This window comes from Schistocerca nitens, chromosome 8 (genome assembly GCF_023898315.1).
Source record: "Schistocerca nitens isolate TAMUIC-IGC-003100 chromosome 8, iqSchNite1.1, whole genome shotgun sequence".
Taxonomy (NCBI): Eukaryota; Metazoa; Arthropoda; class Insecta; order Orthoptera; family Acrididae; genus Schistocerca; species Schistocerca nitens.
Genome location: NC_064621.1, coordinates 36831478 through 36857715, shown reverse-complemented (window position 1 = coordinate 36857715; position 26238 = coordinate 36831478).

The window sequence follows — 26238 nt, the reverse complement described above, 5'->3', positions numbered from 1 at the left end:
GATCTTGGTTATCATAACTGGTGTTACCCGTTCTTTTTTTATTATTTTCCTCTCCTTGACTCAGTGTTTCCTTAGCTGCATTTTTGATCCTATTTTTAAAATGATCCTGCCTTCCTTCTGTGAATTCCATTTCCTGACTTTTCATTATGATTTCACAATATGCATTCTCCAATTTTTCACAATTGCTTTTGTCTTTGTTTCTCAAACATAATGTGCTCTCTTTTCTGTCCTTCCCAGGTTCCTTTCAATTAAACTAGAACATCAGCTATTACTAATATATGATATGAATAAGTATCTGCCCCTGGATAGCTTTTGAGACTCTTTAGGCAATTTTGGTGTCTTTGTTGTATCATTATGTAATCAATTTGATATCTTTTGTTGTCAAATCGAGGTATCCAAGTACACTGTCATCTTTTGTGGTTACCAAATAGAGTATTTCAAACTACCATGAAATTTTCATTGCAGTATTCCAAAAACATTTGCCTTTTCTCATTTCTTTCACCCAGTCCATATTTTCCCAGAGCTTCTCCTTCTGGTCCTTCACAAACTACCACATTCCAATCGCCCATTATAACAATACATGCATTTCTTTTCTCTCTCTGCTAAATTTTCTATCATCTCACAACATTCTTATACCTCTTCATCTGAATGATCACTTGTTGGCATATAGACCTGGATGATAAGTAAGTCTTTCTTTTTCTCTCTGTCTCATCATCAATATTCTTCCACTAACATATTTAACCTTGATTATCTTGTCCTCCACCTGTCAAAATTTCAACCTTATTCATTCCATTTTTATCTTCACCTGAATAGTACAATCAGAAGTCATCACTTTCTAGTTTTCCACAAACACCCCATCTCACCTCACACATACAGAGTATACCCAATTCGTTTCTTGTCACTTCATGTTTGGCGTTTTCTAATTTCCCTTCCTGGAGAAGGGTTAAAACATTCCAGCTACCAATCCTCAATAAGTCTTCCTTCTTCTCCTTCCTTCCTTTTCCATTTTCCCAAATCTCTGGACTCCTCATTGTATTCGCCTCCTGGAGAACCGATTGAGGGGAAGCTTTACCTCTGGAATATTTTACAAAGAGATCAAGACCATGAACATCTAGGGAAGTAATTCCAGTAGTGGTTTTCCATTTCCTTCCACTGTCCTCTATATCCTGTCAGCTTGCTGACCCAGTTCACCACTGGGGTTGGTTACCCAACCGTCCACTGGGTTGCTCAGCTTAACAGGACCATGATGTGTAGGTAGGATTGTGGAGAATTAAGGTGAGAGAGGCTAAGAGAACTCTCTTGTTGCGTTCTTGTATTTGCATCTCACCCCCATTTTCAGCCAGAGTCACAAGGTTGTAGCAGTGATCGGCCCAAGTAATCTCCCAGGCCTACCAAAGGATGACAGATAACTTCACTTCTCCTGATAATGAGGATGACCTATAAAATAAAGTTGCACTTTGCGTTATCAACTTAAACTGGAACTTTCATTTTTCTGCTTGCATAATGATTTTCCTCTGTAAATTCTAACTGAAATTACTATTCTTTAAGTAAGGGCCATGTGATGAATAACTCTGTTATTTGTACTGGAACATCTATGAAGTTCATAATTCACCTTCTCTACCCATTAAAGAGAGAGGGAAATTGACTGGCTAGTACTGTAGGAGGATTGCCGTGAATTTCTAAATTAAAGAGTCAGAATGTACTGGCCTGAAAGTTCCTTGCTGTATAATGACGAGAGTTACAGAAGGGATAGTTTGCTGCTCATTGTAAATGTGACACATGACCTACTACAGGAAAGTGGAACACCCTGCATAACATGGAGATAAACATAACATGCCCAATTTCAATGGCTGCTTCACAACCCAGGCAATCTGTGTTGTCGCATACACCACCAGCTTTTCTGAACTCTGGAGACTGGATTACCCTTAAAACACATACTCTGCTCCTGATACCATCCCTGCCTCAACCTACAGTAACCTACTGTCTCCCTTCTTCTGCCAAAATGTTCCCTCCCACCCTCACCCCACTGTTCTATCATCTCCCAATTCACATCCCCACTGTGCACAGCTCTCTGCAAGTGCACCAACCAGTCCCTTCTCCTTTTGTGTGCTACTTTCCTTTCTGCTCAGTTTCTCCCCTTCCTTTCCTCCCTCCCTCCCTCCCTCCCGCCCTGCCACCCAAACTCCCTCCCGATTCTAAACCAGATAGTCTCATCTGCCACCTCTAGTCCCTGCACGCTCTGCTACGTTGCACTGTTTCCTCCTCTTCAACCTGTGTGGGATGTCCCTCTACCTGCTCTGCTCCACTATGGATTGTTAGTTCTGTTTAATATATTGGTCTGGCCTCAGCAGCTAGAGATATGATGGTGGTGGTGGTGGTGGTGGTGGTGGTGGTGGTGGTGGTGGTGGTGGTGGTGATTCTTTTTCAGTAGTTGTAGTGGCAACTGCCTGTAACACAAGTTTGTTCTTGTAACATCTGTGAATATGGCCTTGATGTGCTGGTACCATGAACAGCTGAAATCGTGGAGAAACTACAACCATTCTTTTCTTGTTGCTGTGTAGCTCTTCTGTGTGACTTAACCCATCAAACCCAATTTATTTTTAGTCATTATATATTCTGTATTTTTGGGAAACTGTGTCCTCGCAAAAAGGTACCAGTAACACTTTCTATCATGATGACCTCATTGTTGGGCACCCATGAGATTCGCACACATGAGGGGACCAGAGTAAGTGTTCAAACTCGAAGGAGTGTTTCCGGAGTCACTCGGCAGCAATTCCGGACATGTGGAGTGTCACATTTACCTGCTGTAATTGCTGAAGTCTGTTGGAATGCACAATGGACATGAATGGATGCAAGTGATCAGCCAGGATTCTTAAGTACATGTCACCTGTCTATCACATCTAGACATATTAGGGGTGTCCATCCCTGGTATTTCCCCCCTGTGGGTCTGGGGATTAGAATAGATCTGAGGTATTCCTGCCTGTCGTAAGAGGCGACTAAAAGGAGTCCCTCCCCCTCAAGGGGGTAGTTAGCGCCTGCATCCGGAGACGGACGGTTCCACGACCTCTATTTGCGGTCATTTTGCTTTTCACTTCTTGTTTCTTCCTTCCCTTGGTTGGTTCCTTCCCTTGGTTGGTTCCTTCCCTTGGTTGGTTCCTTCCCTTGGTTGGTTCCTTCCCTTGGTTGGTTCCTTCCCTTGGTTGGTTCCTTCCCTTGGTTGGTTCCTTCCCTTGGTTGGTTCCTTCCCTTGGTTGGTTCCTTCCCTTGGTTGGTTCCTTCCCTTGGTTGGTTCCTTCCCTTGGTTGGTTCCTTCCCTTGGTTGGTTCCTTCCCTTGGTTGGTTCCTTCCCTTGGTTGGTTCCTTCCCTTGGTTGGTTCCTTCCCTTGGTTGGTTCCTTTCTTTGGTTGGTTCCTTTCTTTGCTCTTCTCCACCCCACTGTCTTCCTTACTCTTTCCCCTGCAACATCTCCTTGCCTTCTCATTGCCTCCTTCTCCTTGCCTTCTCCTTGCCTTCTCATTGCCTTCTCATTGCCTTCTTCTCCTTGCCTTCTCCTTGCCTTCTCCTTGCCTTCTCATTGCCTTCTCATTGCCTTCTTCTCCTTGCCTTCCCATTGCCTTCTTCTCCTTGCCTTCTCTACCCCTCTCTCCCTCTCTCTCTCTCTCTCTCTCTCTCTCTCTCTCTCTCCCCCCCCTCTCTCTCCTTTTTCCTCTTCTTCCTTCCTCCCTGTGCGTGCCTGAAGGCCGACCCACGCGTTCGCACGCGTAGCCGGTGACGGGGTAACGCGTAATTCCCCGCCCTGTGTAGACGTGTAAGGCACGCGCGTACCCCATGGTAAAGGCCAGGCCCGGGGAGGGGTGATTGCCTGAGCTGATACCTTCTGACCATGCCGATTGGTCCCTCTGTCTGTTTCTCGGGAGGTGTGACCTGAGGTGTAAACATTCACCTAAGGTGGGAGTGCCCTCTGAGAGGGTCCCCACAAGGAAGGAGCGCGCCATCGGAGATGCTGGCAATCATGGGGGATTCCTCCGCAATGGATTTCACTCCATCTCTCTCGACTTCTGCCCAAAAAAGGAAACTTGACCAGCTACCAGTGACAAAAGTACTACCGCCTGCCCCACAGTTCCTCGTCGTTCCTCGATCTGAGGACGGAAAGGATTTTTCCTCTGTCAACCCTTTCGTTATGCAGAAGGGCGTAGATGCCATAGCCGGATCTGTCAAATCTTGTACCAGGTTGCGTAACGGTACCTTATTACTCGAAACTGAGAGCGCCTTTCAGGCACAAAAACTGCTTCGGGCCACACTCCTGTACACATTCCCTGTCCGGGTGGAGGCTCACCGAACTTTGAATTCGTCTCGTGGTGTGGTCTATACTAGATCCCTCAACGGCTTGACTGACGAGGAGATTCAATCTTTCCTCGCTGAGCAGGGCGTGACGGCTGTCCATAGGGTCTTGAAAAAGGTCAACAATGGCCTTGTACCAACCCGGACATTTTCCTTGACCTTTGATAGTGTTAAGCTGCCATCGCGCATCAAGGCGGGCTACGAGGTTATTTCTCTTCGCCCCTATGTCCCAACACCTACGCGCTGTTACCAGTGTCAGCATTTCAATCACACTCGACAGTCTTGTTCCAATGCGGCTAAATGTGTCACTTGTGGCAGGGATGCCCATGAGGGTGACTGTCCACCTCAGTCTCCTCGTTGTGTGAACTGTCAGGGTGACCATGCCGCATCCTCCCGCGACTGTCCTGTCTATAAGGAAGAACGCTGTATCCAAGAAATTCGGGTCAAAGAGAAAGTGTCCACCTCGGCTGGTCGCAAGCTATTGGCTAGTAGGAAGCCCACGTTGCTCCCAGTGGGGAAATACAGTACTGTCCTCGCCTCTCCTCGGACTACCAGGGAGGTGGCAAACCAGACATGCGATCTGACCTTCGACCGGTACTTCCACCAAACGACCTTCCAAGAAGGCTCATAGGAAGCACAGTTCTCCTTCTCCGCCACGGTGCATTTCTTCTCCTGCGCCACCCAGCGGTTGCCACCCCAGGCCGTCCTCTGTTTCGCCTGGCCGCACCGCTGGTAGCCGACCATCTGGCCGTTCACCGGCGGAGGAAGCTCCCCCTCCCGGCCATCTTCCCAAGATGGCCGATGAACCTATAGAACCAATGGACGATGACTGTCCGCCTACTGATAGCGGCGGCAGAGCTCGCTCGAAGCCAGACCCTCAGCGGCCTTCGAGGTGACCGCTTCTTTCATCTTACTTTTCTTCTTACGATGGCACTTATTCACTGGAATATTCGCAGCATTCGCTCCAACCAAGAGGACTTGAAGTTGCTGCTCCGCTTGCACCGTCCGCTCGTTGTAGCCCTCCAGGAAACGAAGCTACGCCCATGCGATCAAATTGCCTTGGCACACTACACCTCTGTGCGTTTTGACCTACCCCCTGTGGTGGGTATCCCAGCTCATGGAGGGGTTATGTTGCTGGTCCGGGATGATATTTACTACGATCCCATCACGTTGCACACCGGCCTGCAGGCAGTTGCCATCCGCATTACTCTCCCCATTTTTACCTTTTCCATTTGTACCGTTTAAACTCCATCGTCGTCTGCCGTTACCAGGGCAGACATGATGCAACTTATTGCTCACCTACCTGCACCATTTTTGTTAACTGGAGACTTCAATGCCCACCATCCCCTTTGGGGCTCTCCATCATCCTGCCCGAGGGGCTCCCTGTTAGCAGACCTTTTCAACCAGCTCAATCTTGTCTGCCTCAATACTGGCGCCCCTACTTTTCTTTCGGACACATCTCACACCTATTTCCATTTAGACCTCTCTCTACGTACTACGCAACTTGCACGCCGGTTTGAGTGGTATGCACTTTCTGACGCATATTCGAGTGACCACTTCCCGTGTGTTATCCGTCTCCTGCAGCATACCCCCTCTCCGTGCTCATCTAGTTGGAACATCTCCAAAGCAGACCGGGGGCTCTTCTCTTCCAGGGCGACCTTTCAGGATCAAACTTCACAATCTGCGATAGTCACGTCGCACACCTCACGGAAGTCATTCTCACTGCAGCTGAATATTCCATCCCTCACACTACTTCTTCTCCACGTTGCGTACCGGTCCCCTGGTGGACCGCAACATGTAGAGACGCTTTACGTGCTCGTCGACGTGCTTTACGCACCTTTAAACACCACCCTACAGTGGCGAATTGTATCAATTATAAACGATTACTTGCACAATGTCGTCGTATTACTAAAGAAAGCAAGAAAGCCAGCTGGGCTGCTTTCACAAGCACCTTCAACAGTTTTACTCCTTCTGTTGTCTGGAGTAGCCTGCGCCGGCTATCTGGCACTACGGTCCACTCACCAGTTTCTGGCTTGACGGTCGCGAATGACATCCTTGTGGCCCCCTGAGGCTGTCTCCAATGCCTTCGGCCACTTTTTCGCAGAGGTTTCGAGCTCCGCTCATTACCACCCTGCCTTCCTCCCCTGCAAACAGGAAGAGGAGGCTAGGCCACCTAACTTCCACTCCTCGAATCGTGAAAGTTATAATGCCCCATTCACCATGCGGGAACTCGAAAACGCACTTAGCCGATCACGGTCCTCCGCTCCCGGGCCTGATTCTATTCATATTCAGATGCTGAAGAACCTTTCTCCTGCGGGTAAAGGTTTTCTTCTTCGTACTTACAATCGCATCTGGATTGAGGGACATGTTCCCGCATGCTGGCGCGAGTGTATTGTTGTCCCGATTCCGAAGCTGGGGAAGGACAGGCACTTGCCTTCCAGTTATCGACCCATCTCGCTTACCAGCTGTGTCTGTAAAGTGATGGAGCGAATATTTAACTCTCGATTGGTTTGGCTGCTCGAGTCTCGACGCCTACTTACCAAAGTACAATGTGGATTTTGTAGGCGCCGCTCTGCTGTTGACCATCTGGTTACCGTGTTGACCTTCATTATGAATAACTTCTTGCGGAAGCACCTGACCGCGGCTGTGTTCTTTGATTTGGAGAAGGCTTACGACACCTGTTGGACAGTGGGCATTCTCCGCACCATGCATACATGGGGCCTTCGCGGTCGCCTCCCTCTTTTTATTCGTTCCTTTTTAATGGATCGACAGTTCAGGGTACGTGTGGGTTCTGTCCTGTCCGACACCTTTCGCCAGGAGAATGGGGTGCCACAGGGCTCAGTTTTGAGCATCGCTCCCTTCGCCATAGCGATCAATCCAATAATGGATTGCCTCCCAGCTGATGTATCAGGCTCCCTTTTCGTGGATGATTTTACCATCTATTGCAGCGCGCAGCGTACGTGTTTCCTGGAGCGCTGTCTTCAGCATTCTCTTGACCACCTTTACTCCTAGAGTGTCGCCAATGGCTTCCGTTTTTCTGCCGAGAAGACGGTTTGTATTAACTTCTGGCGCTACAAAGAATTTCTCCCACCATCTTTACGACTCGGTCCCGTTGCTCTCCCATTCGTGGAGACAACAAAATTTTTAGGTCTTACATTTGACAGGAAACTTAGTTGGTCTTCACATGTGTCATATTTGGCTGCCCGTTGTACCCGTTCTCATAATGTCCTCCATGTTCTCAGTGGTATGTCGTGGGGAGCGGATCGAACCGTCCTACTTCACCTATATCGGTCGATCGTCCGCACCAAGCTGGATTATGGGAGCTTCGTATACTCCTCTGCACGGCCATCCATCTTACGCCACCTCAACTTCATACAACATCGGGGTTTACGACTTGCGATCGGAGCATTTTATACTAGTCCCGTCGAGCGTCTTCATGGTGACGCTGGTGAGTTGCCACTCACCTACCGGCGTGATATACTGCTTTGTCGGTATGCCTGTCGCCTACTGGCAATGGCCGACCACCCGTCTTATTGTTCCTTTTTTGATGACCCTCTCGACAGTCAATACGGGTTGTATGTCTCTGCCCTGTTACCCCCTGGAGTTCGCTTTCGTCGCCTCCTTCAACACCTTCATTTTTCACTCCCTGCAACCTTCCGAGTGGGCGAGCGCCACACGCCACCTTGGCTCCAGGCTCAGGTTCACGTGCACCTTGACCTCTGCTCGCTCCCGAAGGAGGTTACACCCGGTTCAGTCTACCACTCCCGTTTTGTCGAACTTCGTTCGAAGTTCATTAATGACATTCATTTATACAGATGGCTCTAAGACCAATTACGGGGTCGGGTGTTCTTTTATTGTCGGGGCACAAAGTTTCAAATATCGGCTCCATGGCCATTGTTCGGTCTTCACAGCTGAGCTCTTTGCCCTCTACCAGGCTGTCCTTCACATCTGCCGCCACCGACATTCTGCATATGTCATCTACTCCGATTCCTTGAGCGCTATCCAGAGCCTTGGTGATCCGTACCCGGTTCACCCTTTCGTGCACCGGATGCAACGCTCTCTTCAGCAGCTGGTGGACGTCGGTTCTCCGGTTAGCTTTATGTGGGTTCCTGGCCATGTCGGTATCCCTGGGAACGAAGCTGCAGATGGCGCGGCCAAGGCTGCGGTCCTCCAGCCTCGGACAGCTTCTTGTTGTGTCCCTACGTCAGATTGTAGCAGGGTAATTTGTCAGCGCATTTTATCGCTGTGGAATGCCGATGGGGCTGCACTTGCAGACAACAAGCTTTGGGCCTTGAAACCTCTTCCCGCAGCGTCGATGTACTCCTCCCGCCCTTCTCGGCAGGAGGAGGTCGTTTTGGCACGGTTACGAATTGGACAATGCTGGTTCAGCCATAGCCATCTGCTGACAGCTGCGCCGGCGCCGTTCTGCCCATGTGGGCAATTGCTGACGGCCCGCCACATTTTAACGTCCTGTCCGGATTTTATCACCCTGCGTCTTGATCTTGGCCTGCCATGTACTGTAGAAGCCATTTTAGCGGATGACCCACGAGCAGCTGCTCGCGTTCATTTTATCAATTTGACAACCCTCTCAAAGGACATTCGATTATGCGGTTTTCCTTTTTTTAATCCTATGCCTGTCAGTCTCTTATCGTGTTTTCCGTTTCGTTGCTGTTTTAAACTTGTGACTCGCGGTGCACTCCTAACGTAGTCTGGGCACTAATGACCGTTGAAGTTGTGCACCCTAAAACCACAAAATAAAAATAAAAAAAAAAAATCCCTGGTATTTGAGTGGTCAGTTCGACAGAATATCATACTTAACGGCCCAGGTTCGATTCCTGGCTGCGTCGGGGATTTTCTTTGCTCAGGGACTGGATGTTGGGTTGTCCTTACATTCATAATTTCATCCCCATCAACACACACCAAAGTGGTGTCAACTCGCAAGACTTGCACCAGGCTAACTATCTACTTGATGGGAGGCACTAGCTACGTGGCATTTCCATATCAGGCGTTCAATATCACTCAAATTGCACATGCCCCACACCATTACAGAGCTTCCACCTCCTGTCTTGTGGGGTCTATGGATCCGTGAGGTTGTCTCCATACCCATACACTTTCATCCACTTGATACAGCTTGAGATGACTCATCCAACAAGGCAACAAGTTTCCAGTCAGGTCCAAGACCAAGGTTTGAAGTGCAATTACTGATGTAGACATATGATGGATTTTCACTTTTATATAACTTGTTGAACACAAACCAAACATCATGGTAAAGAATAGAAACACTAAAACCAATAATTCACAGTATCATTCAGTCGCTGGCCTAATTAAGCAAAATGATGCAACAAAATACTTGATTATATTCCAACAGGTCTCGTCTGTCACAAGTGCCAAACTATTAGTTTACTTTCCATTACCATGCTTGTGTATGAGCCAGTGCAATGTAGACATTGTGAAGTGCAGATCCACAGACAATTTTATGGCAAAAAATGTCCAATTCCTCCACAGGATTTACAATATTATTCAGGTCACACATGGTTTGTACTGAACGAGAGTTCTAGCATACTTTATATCATGTGGATGCATGTGCAATTATTTACAAGCAAATTAACAACAGACTAATTGCTCCAAAAAGAAACAATGAGAAAGGGAAGATCAGGAAGATGATGGTGAGGTGAGCAGTCTTGCGATGGACCATCATAGCAGCAATAGTTTGGGGCACAGAGGAGTGAAGATGTCATGGGAGGGCTTTGAACACCTGCAAGGCCCTAATTACTAGTGACAAACATAACAAATAAACATAGATGAACAAATACACCATTGGCTGTCATCACTCATGACTTGGGTACAAATCAAACTGCTGATGTCTGCTTCACTGGAATATCCTTTTGGTGCTGATGGTGAATGGATGATTGTAACTGAGGTATTGTCAAAGGTGATTGACTTACATACAACAAATAGCATATTGATCCAGTTTTGATTTTCCTCGCATCATGCTAATAATGTTGAAAACAATTAAAGAAATTTTCTTGCCCAATTGCTTGACCTCCAGTGTAAGCTGTTAAGGATTCGGCAAACATCTGAAGTATGCAGATGAATTGACTTTTGATCAATGCAGGTCATGTATCTGGCACATTAATGAATTTCTAGGTATCCTCCATTCACAAAAATACTATTATTTGGTGGGGACAGGTAATGTTAAAGCTATACAAATTCATCTCAAGGTCCCCCTGCAGGTACGGGGGTTAGAATAGGCCCACAGTATTCCTGCCTGTCATAAGGGGTGACTAAAAGGAGTCTCAAATGCTTCAACCTGTATGTGATGGTCCCCTCTCGGGTTTCACCTCCATATTTCCAATTCTTCTGAAGAGCGAACTAATTGGGGATGGGCACCTTACATGGTACATTGTGCCCATTGTGCATAGAGACCTCTAGCCAGCGTTCTCATTGTCGCACTGCCATTCTGTTCGTTCCCCATCTCTTGGGTGAGGTTACATTCCTAGGTGCAATTTCCACCATGCACTGTGCATTGTTGCTTTTTGCGGAACTGATGACCAAGGACTTCCTTGCACCTAATATCCAGCATAGTAGCCAGTCAATTGTGGTGGAGCTGCCATGTACCCTGTTGGTTGTAGCCCCCTTACAACACAGGGATCACTCTGCTGATGCCTGCGCCAACTCCCCACGTATGCCAAGGAGTAGAGGCCTATCTCCCTGGGGTATAGGGACTCCCGGCAATGGCCATCCTGCCAGGTGGCCCTTGTAGAGGCTGGGTGGTGCCCGTGGGGAGGGCCCTTGGTCGGAGTGGGTGGCATCAGTGCAGATGACCCACAATGAAGCGTGGTACATCATCTCTTGCTGGTGGCCATCTACCAGCAGTCTCTAAGCATTCTTGGGCTCAGTTCAATGCTCAGATATACAATCCCATATCATTCCCCTCCCTGGCCACACTGTGAGAGGAGTGTCTCAGGATGGTAGTGACACTTATTTGCTCTGGTTCCTAGTTCGTACAAGAGCTGAAGACTTTCGTGTCAAAAAAGTCTAAATTCTTCATAGAGCATTTAGAAGACACGTTTGGGGAGGTGGAGGGCTTGTCCAAAATGCGCTCTTGGTCAGTATTGACAAAAACAGCATTCTATGCCCAGTCCTGGAGATTACTTGCTTGTGACAAGTTGGGGGATGTTTCAGTTGCATTAACACACCATAAGAGTTTAAATATGGTCCAGGATATTATTTTCCGTAGGGACCACCTTTTTAGTCTAATGACTAGCTGCGCGCCAATTAAGAACATGAAGGTGTTCATTTCATCTGGCACATACATTGGGGTCTGAAGGATATTCAGATTGCTACTGGTGCCTTCATCTTAGCCTTCAAGGGTGATACGTGACTGGAGAGGGTCAAGGTGATAGTCTACCACTGTGACATAAAGCCCTATATCCCTCCCCTGACAAAGTGCTTTATGTGCTGCAATGTCGGCCATATGTCTTCCTGCTGTACTTCCAGCCTCACATGTCGAGATTGTGGATACCCATCATATCCCAATACTCCATGTGCCCCACCTCCCATCTGTGTCAACTGCAGAGAGCCTCATTCACCTTGCTAGCCGGACTGCCGGATCTTACAGAAGGAGCAGGAAATCATGGACATAAGTCACTGGACCGACTGACTTATACTGGGGCTAAGAGGAAATATGAATGACTCCATCCTGTGTGAATGGCATCCTCATATGCCACCACAACCACCACCATGATGGCCCTATCAGCTCAGAGAATTTCAGTCGGCTCACAAAGTCGATCAAGTCCAAACACCCCCTTGACCATGGGGGCACTACCCACTCTGCTGCTCCTGCTCCACCTACTTTGGGAGCAACCATCCCCTCCCCCACACCTATTGCGTATTGGGGATGTCCGTCCCCACTTCTAAGCTAGAGAAATGTCCAACTTGTTCAGCTGCTCTCTCTTGCAAGGCGTCCCTTAGGTCCCTCCCTTCCCAGGTTTCCACAAGTGGGAAAGATGACGCCCGGCAATGGCATAAGTGCCCACAAGCAGCTGGTTGTAGGGCTTTGTGATCCTACTCCATGCCGGAGACTGAATTGGTGAAGCCCTCCCAGCCAGTGAAACCCAAGGGGCAGAGAGAAAAATCCAAGAAGACCACCTCTAAGATGAAGAAACTTGTGATGGCATCTAGCCCACCGCAAACTACAAGCTCTGCATCTGAGGGCGAGGTAGAGACTCTGGCGTACGCTGCGGACCAATATCTGGCCTGACTCGGGACACAATGGATGTCACTCACACAGGTGCTCAATCGGTGGCAGCATGTGACCCAGTGGCGTAATCTGCGTCTTCGGTCCCTTCACACCTTTCTCAGCCAGGGGCAATGTCAGCCTCCATTGGAACTGCAGTGGTTTTTTCCGCCATCTTGCTGATATCAGTCAACTTCTCAGCCTTGACCCTTTCCTCTACATCGTTCTTCAGGAATCTTGATTTCTGGTGACGTGTACCCCTGCCCTCCATAGCTACAGGGATTATTATAGGAACAGGGTAGCTTATGAGAGGGTACCTGGTAGTGTCTGCATCTATTTCCATCACTCCCTTTACAGTGAGTCTGTCCCTCTACAAATGCCTTTAGAGGTCGTCACTGTTTGGGTGTGGATGCCTCTGGCTGTTACTATCTGCAGTCTCTCTCTTTCCACCAGATGGTGATGACCTGTAGCATGTCCTGGCTGCGCTGATAGTCCAATTGCTGCCATCTTTCTGTTACTCGGCGACTTCAATGCCCATAAACCTCTGTGGGGTGGATCAGTGGCAACAGGCTGAGGCACCATCGTTGAGCAAGTATTGGTACAGCTCGACCTTTCTCTTTTAAATAGTGGTACCTTCACACATTTCAGTGTGGCACATGGCACATAGTCAGCAAACGACCTTACCAGCTGCATCCCTGGCCTATTACCATCTGTCCCATGGAGTGCGCTTGACAACTTGTGTAGTAGTGACCACTTTCCAATATTTCTGTCACAGCCAAAGCATCACCCTTCTGGGCGCCCCTGCAGATGGACTATGAATAAGGCTGACTGGGACCTGTTCACCTCCATTGCCACTATTGACTCATTCCAATAACTCCATTGACGCCGTGGTTCACTCGGTCACCACCGGCATCATTACTGCCGCAGAATGTGCCATTCTGTGTCCTTCTGGGGCCCCTTGGTGGAGGACTGTGCCTTGGTGGTCGCCCGAGATGGCTGAGGTGATGCTGGAGTGCCCGCCTGAGATCTTTAATCCCAAGTGGCATCCCTCATTGGAACACCTCATCGCCTTTAAACGGCTTTGTGCGCAAACTCACTGCCTGATTAGACGATGCAAGCCGGAGTGCTGGGAAAGTTATGTCTCAATCATTGGCCTCCGTACCTCTCCATTGTGGGTTTGGGCCAAGATTAGGAGACTCTGTGGCTATCATACTCTCGTCAGTGTACCTGCACTTCCACTGATTGGAACAGTCTGCACTGACTCAGACACAATTGCAAACCACTTAGCAGAGCATTTTGCTCAGTGTTCCACTTCTGTGAATTACCCACTGTCCTTTTACTCCCTGAAGGAGTCGTTGGAACATCGGAGCCTTTCATTTCACACGCACCACCCTGAATCGTACAATGCTCCGTTCAGTAAAAGGAAATTCCAAAGTGCCTTAGCCACTTGCCCTGATACGGCTCCCGGGCCAAATGGCATCCACTGTCAGATGCTCAAACACCTCTCAGTGGACTGCCAGCGATTCCTCCTAGACCTTTTCAATCATATCTGCATTGAGGGTTAGTTCCTGTCACAATGGTGAGAAAGCATTGTAATCCCCGTGTTGAAACCTGGCAAGAACCCACTGGAGTTGGACAGCTACCGCCCCATTAACCTCACCTACTTTCTTTGCAAGTTGCTCAAACCCATGATGAGCCAGAGGTTGAGTTGGCTAGTTGAGTCTCAGGGGCTTCTGGCTCCATCTCAGGGTGGGTTCCGTAAGGGCCGCTCTGCCACCAATAATCTGGTATGCCTGTTGTCTGCCATCTGTACAACCTTTGCCCACCATCATCATCTGGTCGCCATCTTTTTTGACATGTGGAAGGCATACGATATGACATTGCAACATCACATCCTCTCTATGCTTCATGGTTACGATCTTTGGGGTTCCCTCCCAATTTTAAAACAAAATTTTCTGTCGCTTGGTTCCTTCCGTGTGCAAGTTGTGGCCTCCTATAGTTCCTCCTGAGTTCAGGAGAATGGAGTCCCACAAGGATCTGTATTAAGAGGCTGCCTCTTCTTGATAGCAATTAATGGGCTTGCTGTGGCGGTGGAATGCCTGTCTCATCTTCCTTGTAGGCTGACGACTTCTGCCTGTACTATAGCTCCACTGGCATTGCAGCTGCTGAACAGCAGCTGCAGGGTGCTACCCAAAATGAGCAGTCTTGGACTGTAGCACATGTCTTCCAGTTTTCGGCTGCCAAGTCCTGCGTTATGCATTTGTCAGTGACACGCTGTTAAACGTGAGCCATGGCTTTATCTTGACACCAAACCTCCTGTGTTGTGGAGACGCATCAGTTTTTGGGATCGGTTTTCGATACCTGGTTGACTTGGCTGCCTCATATTCGGCAGCTTAAACAAATGTGCTGTCGGCATCTTAATGCTCTTCATTGCTTGAGGCACACCAACCGAGGTGCCGATCGGTCTACCCTTCTACGGCTGTAACAGGTGTTAATTCAGTCCTGCCTAGATTATGGAAGCCCGGCTTATGGTTCGGTAACACCTTCCGCATAGTGGTTGCTGGGCGCAATATTTCACAGCGGGGTCTGACTCACCACTGGTGCTTCCCTGACAAGCCCTGTCAACAGTGTACTTGTGGAGGCAGTTGTCCCTCCATTGTGGTTCTGGCGCCAACAATTACTGGCCGCTTATGCTACACACATCTGTAGCTTGCCCGGGCATCCCACTTATCGTCCCCCCCCAGGGGGTCCACAACTCTTTTGTGGATACGTCCGTGGCGAGCACGGGGCCCCGAGCCATTGCAGCCTTCTTTCTCTCCCGGGCTGCATTTCCTTTCCCTTCGCCTCCTTTCCCCTCCATGCTCCTTTCCCGTCGCCCTCTCCCTCTCCTCTCCCACTATTGGTGTCCTTGCTTATGTTGGCCCCGCTATCCTCCTGGTTCTGTTGGTTTTACACTCCGGCTTTGTTGCGTAATCGTCTCCTCCTTTTGGCATTCCTTGGTCCCCCTCTGGGTTTGACCTCCATTCCAAAATTGCTCCTCCGTAGTGTGAGCCATTTGGGGAAGAGCACCTTACCTAGTGTCTCCGACGTGCGCCCTCCTAGTACATTCCACCTTTTCTTTCACGTCGTTGTTTGATGCTAGGGTGCATAGCCAGCACGGTAGCCAGCCCGTGTGGTGGGGTCGCTATGTACCCTTTTGGTTGAGCCCCCTGAACACACAGGGATCACACTTCTGATACCTGAGCTGTGACCTCCTCATGCATGCCTTGGAGTGGTTGCTCATCTTCCTGGAGCATCGGAACTCCCGGCAATGGCCGCCGTGCCAGACGGCCCTTGCTGTGGCTGGGTGGCGCCCGTGAGGAGAGTCCCTGATCGGAGTGGGTGGTATCAAGGCGGACGCTATGCAGATGAAACGCATACGGGTCCAAAACTCTGGCCGTTCTTCTGCGGCCGTCTCTCTGCGTGGTACTGATTCCTCAAGTGCCGCTTCTCTTCCCCTTCGGCCTTCCCTTCCATGGCTACCCCCTGGGAAGAGGGTCAGGCCCGTCGTCTAGGGGCAAAACCTTTCCCCCGTTATCTAGTTTGCACCAGGACTGATGGGGATACTTTCACCAGTGTCAAAGCTTTATTCTTTGTGGAACACATTGAAGACAAGTTCGGCGAGGTGGACTCCCTGAGCAAGATGCGGTCGGGTTCGTTGCTGATAAAAACCGCTTCAGCTGCCCAATCTGCGGCCCTTCGTGCCTGTACCCATCTTGGCACAATTCCTGTGTCCATTACCCCTCACCAGTCTCTAAATATGGTACAATGTGTGATTTTTTCACAGGGACCTCATCCTTCAAACTGATGAGGAACTTCGGGACAATCTCGGACGGCGGGGTGTTCACTTCGTTCGGCGTGTTCAGAAGGGTCCTAAAGATAATCGTATTGATACTGGTGCCTTTATCCTGGTCTTTGAAGGGGATACCCTTCCTGAGAAAGTTAAGATTATGGTCTATCGCTGTGATGTGAAGCCGTACATCCCACCTCCTATGCGGTGTTTTAAGTGCTTGCGTTTTGGCCACATGTCTTCTCGCTGTTCCCAGGACCCTCTCTGTGGTGACTGTGGACGTCCACTCCATGAGGGGAGTCCCTGTGTTCCCCCTCCTGTATGTGTAAATTGTCATGGTAGTCATTCTCCACGTTCACCAGATTGCCCAGTCTATAAGAAAGAAAAAAAGATACAGGAGTATAAGTCCCTCGATCGTTTAAGCTACACAGAGGCCCGTAAGAAATATGCACGACTGCACCCTGTGTCCATGACATCTAGTTATGCCTTGGTTACATCTTCACCCCTTCCTCCCCCTTCCTTACCCCCATCCCGGACCCCACTCCTCCCCCCCTCCCCTGCAGCTCCCACACCTTCTTCTCTGGGCGCTGCTCCCCCTCCCCAGCCGGAGAAGTGTCCCACTCCTTCGGCGTCTGCCGGTCAAGGGCGCCTCTCCCGGGATGCCCCTTCCCGGCACCTTCCAGGTCAAAGGTTTGCTGCCGCGCGGCGACCGCGAGAGCTGCGGTCTGTCGGCCCCCAGGTCGCCCGGTCTCTTTCTGTTCCTGATCTTGCTGCAGCTGGCTCCTTTATGCCACACAGCCCTCCTCGATCTCAGCCTGAAAAGAAGAAGAAACATAAGTCCCGGGACAAAGAGCCTCTGGTGTCACCGGAGGTCCCTTCCCCGACTTCACAACCGGATTCTGACCTGTCATTCATGGATGTCGCCCCCTCCTTGTCGGTGACGGGTGGGGACCCGGCGGTATGACTGGATTTAGCGTGTTCAGCCCTCATTTAAACCATCGTTCTGTGGTTCTCCAATGGAATTGTAATGGCTACTATCGTCACCTTCCGGAATTGAAATCCCTTCTTTCATCCTACTCTGCAGCTTGTGTGGTTCTCCAGGAATCTCATTTTACTGATGCTCACTCACCGACCCTCCGTGGGTTCCGTGTTTTCTGTCGAAATCGGGTCGGACCCTTGCTGGCTTCTGGTGGCGTTTGTACGTTGGTCCGTACAGACATTGCTAGCACGTGGATTCCTCTCCAAACTACATTGGAAGCGGTTGCTGTTAGGGTCCACTTAGACTCTGCAGTCACGGTTTGCAATCTTTATCTCGCTCCTGACAGGACTCTTACACCTGCTGCCTTAACCACCCTTCTTCAGCAACTTCCTCCTCCCTTCCTCCTCCTTGGGGATTTTAATGCTCATCATCCTTTGTGGGGCAGTGCCTTTCCATCTAGACGAGGTCTTCTTATAGACCAATTTATTGCAGACCACGACCTGTGCCTTCTTAATGATGGCTCCCCTACTCATTTTAGTGCCGGTCATGGTACCTTTTCTGCCATTGATCTTTCTCTTTCTTCTCCCTCTCTCCTCCCTTCATTACACTGGTCGCCACACGACGACCTTTGTGATAGTGACCATTTCCCGTTGATTATCACGCTCCCTTCCCGCTCCCCGATGGACAGGTTACCTCGTTGGTCTTTCCACCGCGCCGATTGGCCTCTATACACTGCGCAGGTCGAGTTTTCTCCCTCTTTGTCGGGTTGTGTTGATGACGTCCTACGTGACGTGTCTGACGCGATTGTTCGCGCTGCTAACCTTGCTGTCCCGCGCTCATCTGGACCATTTCGTCGCCGGCAAGTCCGGTGGTGGAGTACGGCCATTGCCATTGCCATCCGTGATCGCCGTCGAGCTTTGCAACACTTTAAGAGGCACCCATCTGTAGCCAGCCTTACTACCTTTAAACGCCTTCGCGCTAAAGCCCGTTATTTAATCAAACAGAGCAAGCGGATATGTTGGGAACGATTCGTTTCTTCCCTTGGTTCCACTGTCCCTCTGTCACGGGTATGGGCTACACTTCGCTCTCTCCAAGGTTGCCATCGGCAGTCCACCCTACCAGGCCTTCACCTCCCAGATGGCATTTGTACGGACCCATTAGTTATCGCAGAACATCTTGCGACCCATTTTGCAGTGGCATCAGCGTCAGCCTCCTATCCAGCTGCTTTCCTTCATCAAAAACAGCAGGCTGAAGCTCTCACCTTATGTTTCACCACTTGTGAGTCAGAATCTTATAACGAACCTTTTATTGAATGGGAATTTCTTTCTGCTCTATCATCTTCTCATGATACGGCCCCTGGCCCAGATTCCATTCATAACCAACTGCTTCAACATCTCAGTGCTCCACAACGGCAACGTCTTCTTCGGGTGTTTAACCGTATCTGGCTCCAGGGTGACTTCCCTTCTCAGTGGAGGGATAGCATTGTGGTTCCAGTCCTTACGCCTGGTAAGAACCCCCTATCTGTTGACAACTATCGGCCAATTAGTTTGACCAATGTTGTTTGTAAGTTACTTGAACGGATGGTAGCCCGTTGGCTCACTTGGGTCCTCGAATCTCGGGATCTCTTGTCCCCTTACCAGTGTGGCTTTCGAGAGGGACGATCTCCAATCGATCATTTACTTCGCTTGGAATCCGCAGTTCGACAGGCTTTTTCCCAGCGCCGCCATTTCGTTGCTGTGTTTTTTGACCTTCGTATGGCCTATGACACGGCCTGGCGCCATCACATCTTACTAACCCTTCATCAGTGGGGTCTTCGGGGCCCACTCCCGATTTTTATCCGCCAGTTCCTGATCCATCGGTCATTCAGAGTTCGAGTTGGTACTGCTTTTAGTTCTCCATGGACCCAGGAGACGGGCATCCCACAGGGTTCTGTCTTGAGTGTCCTTCTTTTCTTCATTGCTATCGATGGACTTGTGGCCTCTGTCGGTCCCTTGGTCGCCCCTGCCCTGTATGTGGATGATTTCTGCATTTGGGTTAGTTCCTCCTCGATGGCATCTGCAGAACGGCAGCTCCAGGTGGCTATACGGCGTGCCTCTGCATGGACCCTCTCACACGGGTTTCAATTCTCTCCTTTAAAATCGCGGGTGGTCCACTTCTGTCGCCGTACTACGGTCCACCCTGATCCAGAGCTCTATCTCGCTGCACAACAATTTCCTGTGGTTTCACAGTTTCGTTTCCTGGATCTTCTTTTCGACAACAAGCTCACTTGGTTGCCCCATATCAGACTCCTGAAGGTAGGATGTTTCCGTAAACTCAATGTCCTTCGCTTCCTTGCCCACTCCTCTTGGGGTGCGGACCGTTCCCTCCTCCTCCGTCTTTATCGTGCTCTAGTTCTGTCTCGTTTGGACTATGGTTGTCAAGTTTATGGTTCAGCTGCTCCTTCCACACTGCACGTGCTGGATCCAGTCCACCATCGTGGTATCCGTTTGGCCACCGGTGCCTTCCCTACTAGCCCTGTTGATAGTCTCCTGGTTGAAGCTGGGATCCCACCCCTTTCTGTTCGGCGGTCCCAGCTTCTGGTGTCTTATGCCCTCACTATCCGTTCTTCTCCCACTCATCCTTCCTATTCTATCCTGTTCCCAGACCATGGACGTCGCCCACCCGACTCCCGCCCTCGGGCGGGTTTACCGGTTGGGCTGCGCCTTGCGTCTCTTTACCGTGATTTTCAGCTTCCTTCTTTGTCCTGTCTTCCTCGCTCTCTCCCCTCCACCCCTCCTTGGTTAGTTCCTCGGCCTCGAATTCGGATGGATCTCCGCCGCGGTCCGAAAGATTCCATCCCCCCGGTGGTGTTCCGTTCCTTTTTCCGCCAAATTTTATGGGAGTTTCGGGATGCTGTTGTTTTTTACACTGATGGCTCTAAATCTGCTGATCATGTTGGGTATTCCTTCACGTCCTCTGTTGGAACGGAAAATAATCTGCTGCCACCTACATGTGGGGTGTTTACTGCGGAATTGATGGCAATTTCCCGGGCCCTTACCTTTATTAAACAATCCCCACACAACCGCGTTTTGTTATGTACGGACTCGATGAGTGGCCTTCTTGCTATTGACCGGTGTTTTTCGCGCCATCCCTTGGTCTCTGCCATCCATGACCATCTCGCTGATATTCACTGTGCTGCTTGTTCCGTTGACTTCCTATGGGTCCCTGGCCATGTGGGTATCCCGGGAAATGAGCTCGCTGATCGTTTGGCTGGGGGAGCAGTTACTAACCCCCCGTTTTCTGTAACCCCTCCTGCAGCGGATTTACGGCTTCACATCAAATCCCACTTCGCACAGTCATGGGCCAATTCTTGGGAGGCTACTCCACTGTCTAATAAACTTCGTGCAATTAAGGTGACACCAGGCCCATGGCGTTCTTCCTTTCGCCTCTCCCGAAAGGACTCAACCACACTGTGTCGTCTCCGCATTGGCCATACCAGGCTGACCCATGGTTTTCTTTTGCGTGATGAGCCATCCCCGTTATGTGGCTGTGGAGCCTTCCAGTCAGTGGCCCACATTTTGGTTGAATGCCCCCTTCTTTTGGCTCTGCGTGCTAAGTACCGACTCCCCCACACTTTACCTTTGATGTTGGCTGACGATTCCCGGATGGTCTCTCTGGTTCTCGGTTTCCTCCGGGAGAGTGGTTTTTATTCTCAGTTTTAAGGTTTTTAATCTCTCTGGTGTTGGGGCAGGGCGGTGAGTGTTTGGGTGTCTCCCACTGTAGGCAGTGTTCAGAGATTCCCGATTCACCTCCCTGACCGGAATCCTCTTTTCTTCCCCTTTTACTCTTTTTTAACCCTTTTTTTAAGGCTTGGTTAGTCTTTCTATTCCCATACGTATTTTCTGCATTATCGCAGTTGTACCTTTTAAGTCACAGGTGGTCTTGCCTATGCTGCTTCAGCATAGTGTTGGGTTCGTTCTCTTGCCGACTTCCCTCATTTGTTTTTTACCAATGACAATGTGACTGCCCTTTTACGTTTTTCCCTTTTTCCGTTTTATTGTTCTGACTTTTCTGAGATGTCCCGTTAGCAGAATGGAGTATATTTGAAACAAGGGACTGATGACCTTGCTGTTTGGTCCCTTAAACCTCAAACAACCAACCAACCACTTATCGTCTTCTGTTCCCTCATTCAATCGTCCACCTTCCGGAATGGTAGCACAGGTCAGGGTGTCCCCCCAGGGGATCCACAACTCTTTTGTGGATACGTGCGTAGCGAGCACGGGACCCCGAGCTGATGTGGCCTTCCTTCCTTTCCGGGCTGCATACCTCCCCTTTCCGCATCCTTCCCCATCCCCCATCTTCGCCACCCCCCCCCCCCCCCTTCACCTCTGGCTCTTTCTTTCCCTTTATCTGGGGTTATGGTTTGTGCCTACGTCCGGAGACGGACGCTTGTACATATACTACATTCTTCGCCTTCCTTCCTTGCTTGTAAGTCTTCATCCTTCCTTTGTCCTTCTCTTTTCCTTACCTCTTCTCTCTACCTTCTCCGCTGCGGCGTTTGAGACCTCTCTTCTTTCCTTTCCCTTTCTCTTTCTTCCTCCCTGTGCGTGTCTGAAGGCCAACCCACTCACTTCCATGTGTAGCCGGTGACGGGGTAACGCGTAATTCCCCGCCCCGGGTAGACAGGTAGGACACGTACGTACCCCCTGGTAACGGCCAGGCCCAGGGAGGGGTGATTACCCGAGCTGATACCTTCTGAAAGTGCCGATTGGTCCCTCCGTCCGTTTGTCAGGAGGTGTGACCTGAGGTATGAACAATCACCTAAGGCGGGAGTGCCCTCTGAGAGGGCCCCCACAAGGGAGGAGCGCGCCATCGGAGACGCCGGTAATCATGGGGGATTCTTCCGCAATGGTTTCCTCATCTTCCACTATGTCTGCTCACAAACGTAAGTTCACTGAGTCTCAACCACAGTCAGTTCTTCCATCGTTGCCACAGTTCCTTGTTGTTTCTCGGTCTGACGAAGGTCACGACTTCTCCACGGTCAACCCTTTCATTATTCAGAAAGGTGTCGACGCAATTGCAGGTCCAGTAAAGTCTTGTTCCAGATTACGGAATGGCACCCTGTTGTTAGAAACAGTCAGTGCCCTCCAGGCACAAAAATTGCTGCGTACGTCACTACTACACACCTTCCCTGTCCGGGTGGAACCGCACCGTACCTTAAATTCCTCGTGTGGGGTCGTTTATACACGCTCCCTCGATGGACTGTCTGACAAAGAAATTTAGCACTACCTGTCTGACCAGGGCGTAACGGCTGTTCATAGGGTTATGAAAAGGGTTGACACGAACATCATTCCAACCTGCACTGTCTTCTTGACATTTGACAAAGTTCAACTACCATCGAAAATCAAAGCCGGCTATGAGATAATTTCCGTTTGCCCTTACGTCCCGAACCCTACGCGTTGCTATCGGTGCCAGCGGTTCAATCACACCAGCCAGTCCTGTTCCAATCCGGCCAAATGTGTTACGTGTGGCAGGGATGCCCATGAGGGTGCTTGTCCACCTCCATCCCCTCGCTGCATCAACTGTATGGGTGACCACGCCGCTTCCTCTCGAGATTGCCCCGTTTTTAAGGACGAAAAACTCATACAGGAAATTAGGGTGAAGGAAAAGGTGTCGACCTTTGCTGCTCGAAAATTATTCGCCAGTCGACAGCCCACCGTGCCTCAGAAAGGAAACTACAGCACTGTCCTTGCTTCTCCTCGGCCAACAAAGGAGGCGGCCACGCAGACTTGCGACCTCACCTTTAGTGCCACAGTCGTAAGATCGGCCAGCGCAAAGATCGCCCGTTCAACCTCACCACTTTCGCCTGCCCACTCTCTGGCTCACCCTTCGTCGAGTTCTGCTAAATCTCGAGCCCAAAAGTCAGACACCAAGACATCGAAAAAAGAGCATACTCGTGAAGAGTTTTTACGTACGGCAACTTCCCAACCATCGGTTCCTCCTTCCTCTAAACATCATACTTCCAAGAAGGCTACAAAGAAACCCAGTTCCTCTCCTTCTCCGCCAAGGCGTGTCCCATCTACAGCACCACCTGGCGGAAGTCGCCCTCGGCCGTCTTCTGTGTCGCCGAGGCGCACTGCTGGCGGCCGATCATCCGGCCAGTCGCTGGTGGCAGGAGCTGCTCCTGACCAACCTATGGATCAGGATCTTCTGCCTTCGGCTGAATGCCATTCCATGCTGTCGGTCGCAAGCTCAGAGCAGTCGTTGAGTTGACAGCGACCTTGGTCGCATTCCTCCATTTTCTGTTCACCCTATGTCCATTATCCACTGGAATATCCGCGGTATTCGAGCCAATCGGGATGAATTGTCGATCCTCTTACAATCCTACTCGCCGGTCATCTTCTGTCTTCAGGAAACAAAGCTGCGTCCCCATGACCGCTTTGTTCTCCCTCATTTTCAGTCCGTCCGATATGATCTCCCCTCTGTTGAAGGCACTCCAGCACACGGAGGACTCATGATTCTTCTCCATCAAACTGTCCATTATCACCCAATCCATTTAAACAGTTCCTTCCAAGCTGTCGCCGTCCATCTTTCCCTTTCTGGATACACGTTCTCTCTTTGTACGGTATACATTCCATCGTCCACACCAATGGCACGAGCTGATCTCCTTCATCTCCTTCATCTTCTTGGTCAGCTTCCACCCCCATATTTGCTGGTTGGGGACTTGAATGCCCACCACCCGCTTTGGGGATCTCCACATCCTTGTCCACGTGGCTCACTATTGCTAGACGTCTTCCACCAAGCAGATCTAGTTTGCCTCAACACTGGGGTCCCTACGTTTTTGTCTGCCTCCACGGCAAATTTATCTCATTTGGACCTTGCGGTCGGTACTGTTCCGCTAGCTCGGCGCTTCGAATGGTTCGCCCTTGATGTTACACACTCCAGTGACCACTTTCCATGTGTCCTTCGACTGAAGCCACCACAGCCATATATGCGCCCGCGTCGCTGGAAGTTTGCCCAAGCCGATTGGACACTTTTTTCGTCTCCAGTGACATTCGATGAACGTCACTTTCCCAGCGTCGACGATGAGGTCACATATATTACCGACGTTATTCTTACAGCTGCGGAACATTCAATACCACGCACCTCTGAATTGCCCCGGCGCCCCCCAGTTCCTTGGTGGAACGAGGCATGCCATGATGCACTACGTGAGCGGCGACGTGCTCTCCGCGTTTTCCGCCACCATCCTACTTTGGCCAACTGTATCCGCTATAAGCAGCTACGAGCGCGATGCCGTCGTGTCATCCGCGATAGCAAGAAGGCAAGCTGGCAATTCTTTATTAGCTCATTTAACACCTTCACTCCCGCCTCGGAAGTTTGGAGTCGGCTACGACGGTTCTCAGGCGCGCCTAGTTTCTCCCCGGTCTCTGGGCTCACTGTCGCGCATGACACATTAATGGACCCCGTCGCAATTTCTAACTCCTTGGGCCAGCACTTTGCCGAGATTTCGAGCTCTTCAAATTACCCGCCAGCGTTTCTCCCGAAGAAACGTGCAGCGGAAGTGGGACCTCTTGCTTTCTCCTCTCAAAATCGCGAAAGCTATAATACTGTTTTCTCCTTGCGGGAACTCCAACATGCACTCTCTTCTTCTCGCTCCTCCGTCCCAGGACCAGATGGTATCCACGTCCAAATGTTGCTGCATTTATCAACCGATAGTCTGCGTTACCTCCTTCGCCTTTATAATCGCATTTGGACCGACAGTACTTTTCCCAGACGATGGCGGGAAGCTATCATCGTTCCTGTTCCGAAACCTGGAAAGGACAAACATCTCCCCTCTAGCTATCGCCCCATTTCTCTCACGAGTAGTGTCTGTAAGGTTTTGGAGCGTATGGTGAATTACCGTTTAGCGTGGTGGCTGGAATCCCGCAGTCTTTTTAACACCAGCCCAATGCGGATTCCGAAAGCATCGTTCTGCAGTTGACCATCTTGTTGCTCTCTCCACTTATATCATGAACAATTTTCTCCAGAAACGCCAAACGGTAGCAATATTTTTTGATCTGGAGAGAGCATACGATACCTGTTGGAGGACAGGCATCCTCCGCACACTGTTCTCTTGGGGCTTTCGAGGCCGGCTGCCCCTTTTTCTTCGCGAATTTATGGCAGAGCGCACATTTAGGGTGCGGGTGAACACTACTCTCTCCCGCACTTTCTCCCAAGAAAACGGGGTACCCCAGGGCTCCGTGCTGAGTGTTGTCCTGTTTGCCATCGCTATAAATCCAGTTATGGATTGTCTCCTTCCCGATGTCTCGGGCTCCCTCTTTGTGGATGATTTTGCGATCTACTACAGCTCTCAACGGACCAGCCTTCTTGAACGACGTCTTCAAGGATGTCTCGATCGCCTCCACTCTTGGAGCATCGAAACAGGCTTCCGTTTCTCTCCCAGTAAGACCGTTTGTGTTAATTTTTGGCGACGTAAGGAGTTTCTTCCGCCTTCCTTACATCTAGGACCTGTCAACCTTCCGTTTTCAGACGTCGCTAAATTCTTGGGTCTTACGTTTGACAGAAAACTGTGCTGGTCCTCCCACGTTTCCTATCTTTCAGCTCGCTGTCTGCGATCGCTTAACACCCTCCGTGTCCTGAATGGAACCTCCTGGGGAGCGGACCGAGTGGTCCTTCTCCGCCTCTATCACGCCTTAGTGCGCTCGAAAATGGATTATGGAAGCATAGTCTACTCCTCTGCTCGGCCGTCTATTCTTCGGCGTCTCGACTCTATCCACCACCGTGGATTACATTTAGTGTCTGGAGCTTTTTACACTAGCCCTGTGGAAAGCCTTTATGCTGAGACAGCTGAACCTCCGCTGTCCAATCGGC